We start from the raw sequence: 6005 nt of genomic DNA on the forward strand, positions 1-6005 counted from the left end.
ACAGCATGGGTTTTACTCCTTTGCATTCATTAGTTGTGTGTGTGATAAAGGAGAATGGGACCATTTCTTAATGATGGCTCTTTGGGGTTTTAAGATCTCCTTTGCCAGCTGGTCATGCCCTGCTGGCTCAGGAAGCAGGTGGCCAAATGACAGTTGTTGTCTCACTTATGACAGTGGGAGACTTGGGGGTGGAGCATCTGATGTGCACCACCCTGGCTTGCCCTGAAAGTCCCAGTACAGTGGGCTGGTGGATGATCTCATTGTGTGCTGGGAGTTGAATCTGAGTTCAGGAAGGCTGCGTGCTGTGCAGCCCAGACCTCAGAGCACCCTGCAGCCCTGCAGCCCTGCCTGCCTCCCAGAACATCCTCTGGACACTCTGGCCCATTGAGTGCTACCTTTATTTGTACTTTTCGCCCTTTCAGTCCTGCAGGGCTTTCTTCCTTGTCCCTTTTGATTCTCAGCCAGAATTACTCAGGCCTCTATTCCTTCCATGGTTTCAGTAAAAGGCCACCTTCTGTCACCAGCCCTGATCAAGAGGATAGAGTTGGGCCTGAATCTAACCTACACTCTAGGGCTTGATCATTATTTTAATTTTAATTTATTTTTTAGTTGTAGTTGGACACAATCAATCTATCTATCTATCTATCTATCTATCTATCTATCTATCTATCTATCTGTGGTACTAAGGATTGAACCCAGCGCCTCACGTGTGCGAGGCTAGCAAGGCATGCGCTGTACTGCTGAGCCACAACACCGGCCTTGCTTGGTCATTTTTAAAAATTTGTGGACTTATTTTGAGATGGGGTCCTACTATGTTGTCCATGCTGGTCTTTATATTTCAAACTCCTATACTCAAGTGGTCCTGCCTCAGCCTCCCTAGAAGCTGGAACTATAGGGCTAGCTAAAGCCCTGCTGCTCACCTTTGTTATTCTTTTTATTTTTTTAGTTGTAGATGGACACAGTTTGTTCGTTCGTTCGTTCGTTCCTTCCTTCCTTCCCCTGAGGATCGAACCCAGTGCCTCATATATGCAAGGCAAGCACTCTATCACTGAGCCCCAGCTCCTCTTTATTTATTTTTATGTGGTGCTGAGGATCGAACCCAGTGCCTCATGCATGCAAGACAGGTGCTCTACCACTGAGCCACAACCCTAGCCCTCCTCTCTTATTTTTGATTCCTCGTTCACATTCATTCCCTCAGCTTATCCAGAGAAATGGCTTTTTGTTGTTGTTGTTGTGTTTTCCTTACAGGGGATTGAACCAGGGCCTCATACATGTTAGGCGAGTACACCACTACTGGGCTACATCCCCAGCCCCCTAACCCTTTTATTTTATTTATTTATTATTTTAGAGAGAGAGAGAGAATTTTAATATTTATTTTTTAGTTTTCGGTGGACACAACATCTTTGTTGGTATGTGGTGCTGAGGATCGAACCTGGGCGGCACGCATGCCAGGCGAGCGCGCTACCGCTTGAGCCACATCCCCAGCCCCACCCTTTTATTTTTTATTTAATATATATGTATGTGTGTGTGTGTGTGTGTGTGTACACATATGTAGTTGATGGACACAATACCTTTACTTTGTTTATTTTTATGTGGTGCTGGGGATCGAACCCAGTGCCTCATGCATGCTAGGCAAGCTCTCTACTACTGAGTCACACCCCAGGCCCTTATTTTTTATATTGAGGTAGGGTCTTGCTAAGTTGCTTAGGCTGGCCTTGAAGTTTGTTTGTTTGTTTTTTAATGTTTATTTTTTATTTTTTTATTTTTTGGTGGACGCAACATGTTTATTTGTATGTGGTGCTGAGGATCAAACCCAGGCTGCACGCACGCCAGGCGAGTGCGCTACCGCTTGAGCCACATCCCTAGCCCTGGCCTTGAAGTTTTGATCCTTCTGTCTTAGCCTCCTAAGTAGTTGTGATGATCAGACCTTGTCACTCCTCTGCCCAGAATATTCTAGTGGCTTCCCATTGCTACTGGATACAACTAGTATAAACTCCTGTTTCCTCATTGTGGCCCTTAAGACCTGTGATCTGCCCCCACCTGCTACCAAGACTCTCTTGCCCATTGTGATATAACCTGAAATACATTGGATCTTTGTGGCCCCCAAATGAGTGATAGGAAGTTATTTCTTGTTTACATAGAACCCCTTTTTGGTTACTTCTGAGTTCATGCCAATGAGGTGATTTAGGGTGTAGTCCCTGGCTAACTCAGGATGGGGCTGGTCACTAGAAAGTAATTAGAGAGAGGGCACATACAGAGAGGCCCTGGCATCATGTACTACTTCCCCTGTGCCTGGCTCTCTTCTATCTGGTTGTCACAGAGTTATAATTTTGATAATAAACTGGTAATAGTGAAGTGCCTTCCTTTGTTCCAGATAATTAGGAAGGCACTTTAATAATTCACCAAATTATTGAAGGTGAGGAGAGGTTTGCAGGGTTAGAGGAGAGGGAAGCCAGACATGTGATTGGCATCTGAAGTGGTGGACTCTCTTGTGGGATTGAACCCTTAGCTTTTGGATCTAACTCTGACTCTAGGTAGAGTCAATTAAAGTGTAAGGCCTGGGGCTGGGGATGTGGCTTAAGTGGTAATGTGCTCGCCTGGCATGAATGGGGCACTGGGTTCGATCCTCAGCACCACATAAAAATAAAATAATGATGTTATGTCTACCGAAATCTGAAAAATAAATATTAAAAAATTCTCTCTCTCAAATAATATTAATATTAAAAAAAAGTGTAAGGCCTCCTATTCATAGAGTTGGAGAATTGCTTGGTGTGGAAACCTCCCCTCCCCCTACAGCTGGTCTCAGGAGTGTTCTTTGTCGAGAGAAAAAACTCAGGTTCTATTGAAGTTGGCATTAGAAGTGTTATGTGAGAATATAGAGAAATGAAGTGTGTTCCCACCCTCTCCACTTCATTCACTTTGACTGACTTGCTGTGCCTCAGAATGTGCACAGCAAAGTCCTACCCCAGGGCCTTTGCACTTGCTGTCCCTTTTCCCATAGAGGCCACATGGCCCCTCACCCATTTCACTGTAAATCTCTGTTTTGATGTCCCCCCATTACTTAGACTGCCCCTGGCCACCATGATTGAAAGATTGTCTCCCTTTTGTTACCACATTAACCTGATTATTTTTTCACAACACTTCACTCCCTGTGTAACACTGTGTCATAGTTGATCTGTGTGCTTATCTCTGTCCTTTGGTTGTCCACTCCACCAGGCGGGAACTTTGTTCTCTGCTAGTCATCTGCTTGGCACATTTGGTGATCCATCATTATTTTATTTTTATTTTTAAAATATTTTTTAGTTGTAATTGGACACAATATCTTTATTTATTTATATTTGTGTGGTGCTGAGGATCAAACCCAGTACTTCATACATGTTAGGTGAGCGCTCTACCACTGAGCCATAACCCAGCCCTATTTTATTTTATTTTTTAAATATTTATTTTTTAGTCATAGTTGGATACAACACCTTTATTTTATGTGGTGCTGAGGATCAAACCCAGGGCCTTGCATGTGCTAGGTGAGCTCTCTACTGCTGAGCCACAACCCCGCGCCCTATTTTATTTTTTTAGAATTTTTATCTACTTATTTATTTTTTTAGTTGTGTATGGACTCATAAGTTGTGCCCTTATTTGGTTTTATGTGGTTCTAGGACTGAACCCAATGCCTCATATTTACAAGGTAAGTGTACTACCACTGAGCTACAACTCCAAACCCTTATTTTATTTTTTAAAATATTTTTTAGTTGCCAATGGATTTTTTTTTACTATATTTGTTTATTTATATGTGGTGTTGAGGATCAAACCCAAGGCCTCACACATACCAGGCAAGCACTCTACCACTAAGCCACTACCCCAGTCCCCCCTATTTTATTTATTTATTTTTCTTTTAAAAAAATACTTCTTAGTTTTCAACAGACCTTTATTTTATTTATTTATATACAGTGCTGAGAATTGAACCCAGTGCCCCACAAATGCTACTCAGGTGCTGTACCACCGAGCCATAACCCCAGCCCCCCTATTTTATTTATTTTTTAATATTTATTTTTTGTTTTAGGTGAACACAATATCTTTGTTATTTTTATGTGGTGCTGAGGATTGAACCCAGTGCCTCACACATGCTAGGTGAGCACTCTACCACTTGAGCCACTACCCAGCCCCTGTTTTTATTTATTTATTTTAGTTATAGGTGGGCATAGTGTCTTTATTTTATTTCATGTGGTGCTGAGAATCAAACCCAGTGCCTCATACACGCAAGGTTAGTGCTCTACCACTGAGCCACAACCCTAGCCCCCCTATTTTATTTTTTTAAAAATATCTTTAAGTAGATGAACACAATACTTTTATTTATTTATTTTTTTGGGTACTGAGAATTAAACTTAGGGGCCCTTGATCACTGAGCCACATCCCAGCCCTATGTTGTATTTTATTTAGAAATAGGGTCCCAGAGTTGCTTAGCACCTTGGTTTTGCTCAGACTGGCTTTGAACTCACAATCCTCCTGCCTCATCCTCTTGAAGCGTTGGGATTACAGGTATGCACCACCGCCCACCTTATTTATTTTATTTTTTTTTTGTTTTTTTTTGTTTTTTTTTTTTAAAGAGAGAGTGAGAGAGGAGAGAGAGATAGAGAGAGATAATTTTTTAATATTTATTTTTCAGTTCTCGGCGGACACAACATCTTTGTTGGTATGTGGTGCTGAGGATCGAACCCGGGCCGCACGCATGCCAGGCGAGCGCGCCACCGCTTGAGCCACATCCCCAGCCCCACCTTATTTATTTACTTATTTATTTTAAAAATATTTTTTGTAGTTGTAGATTAACAGAATGCTTTTATTTTATTTGTTTATTTTGTATGGTGCTAAGGATTCAAACCAGTGCCTCACATATGCTAGGCAAGTGCTCACTGAGCCACATCCCCAAGCCAGATCCATTATTATTTGTGGGGAAGTTATCATTAGTAAATCCTCTGCTCTGGTGGCTGGGAAGACCCGGGTGATATTTAGTAGGCTGGATTTTGTGTCTCCCTGCCTTCTCTGGCCACTGTTCTGCCCTCACTTATTATGCTTGAGGTTCAATGTGCAGCAGCAAAGCAGACCTTGGGGGTCTAGTGAGCTTGATTAACTCTAAGTCAGACAAAGAATAGGGGCCATCAGTGTTTTCCAGGGAGCATGGGGCAGGGCAGATTTATGAAACTGGTTGCGGTTACTTGATGTAAATTTGTGTTATGACTCTGTTATGGTCAAGTGAGTCTGAAACAGACCTATCCATTGGATAAATAGGGTAGCGTTTGTGTTCATTCAGTTTAGACCAATATCTCTCTGGTGGATTAGAGGGAACTCCCTGAGGACAGAGAATCCTCCTCCTTGTATTAGATCCTCTAGCTTGTTCTGAGTTGCGTGTATTAGTTTGTTGCACTGGGGATTGAACGCAGGGGTACTTTACCATGGAGCTACATCCCCATCCCTTTTTAGTTTTTCGTTTTGAGATAGGGTCTCACCACATTGCTGAGGCTGGCCTTGATTGAGATCTTGCTTCAGCCACAGAGTCTTTGGGAGTACCTCAGTCACCATACCCAGCTGAAGTGGTTTTTAAGGGAATGAAAATAAAAAGAGTGAAGATCCAAGTGAATGAAATGATACATAATTCCCAGTGCTAAAATTAATACCTGGTAACAAGTTGGAATGTCTACTGTATAGGTAGTACAGAGAAGACATCATGAAGAGATCCTCTTGTTTGTCTCCCAAATAACTGGGATTACAGGCATGTGTCTAGCCAGTCATTTCTTTCTTAAATGATTGATAGATTTTTGCAGGATTGGAAGTTTAGTACTGGGGTGCTTTACTTGAATTACATTCCCTTCCCTTTTTTTTTTTTTTTGGTACCAGGGTTTGAACACGGGGCATTCAACCACTGAGCCACAAGCCCAGCCCTATTTTGCATTTCATTTAGAGACAGGGTCTCACTGAGTTGCTTATTGCCTCGCAGTTGCTGAATCTGGCTTTGT

The sequence above is a fragment of the Ictidomys tridecemlineatus genome, chromosome 2, assembly GCF_052094955.1.
Source record: "Ictidomys tridecemlineatus isolate mIctTri1 chromosome 2, mIctTri1.hap1, whole genome shotgun sequence".
NCBI lineage: Eukaryota > Metazoa > Chordata > Mammalia > Rodentia > Sciuridae > Ictidomys > Ictidomys tridecemlineatus.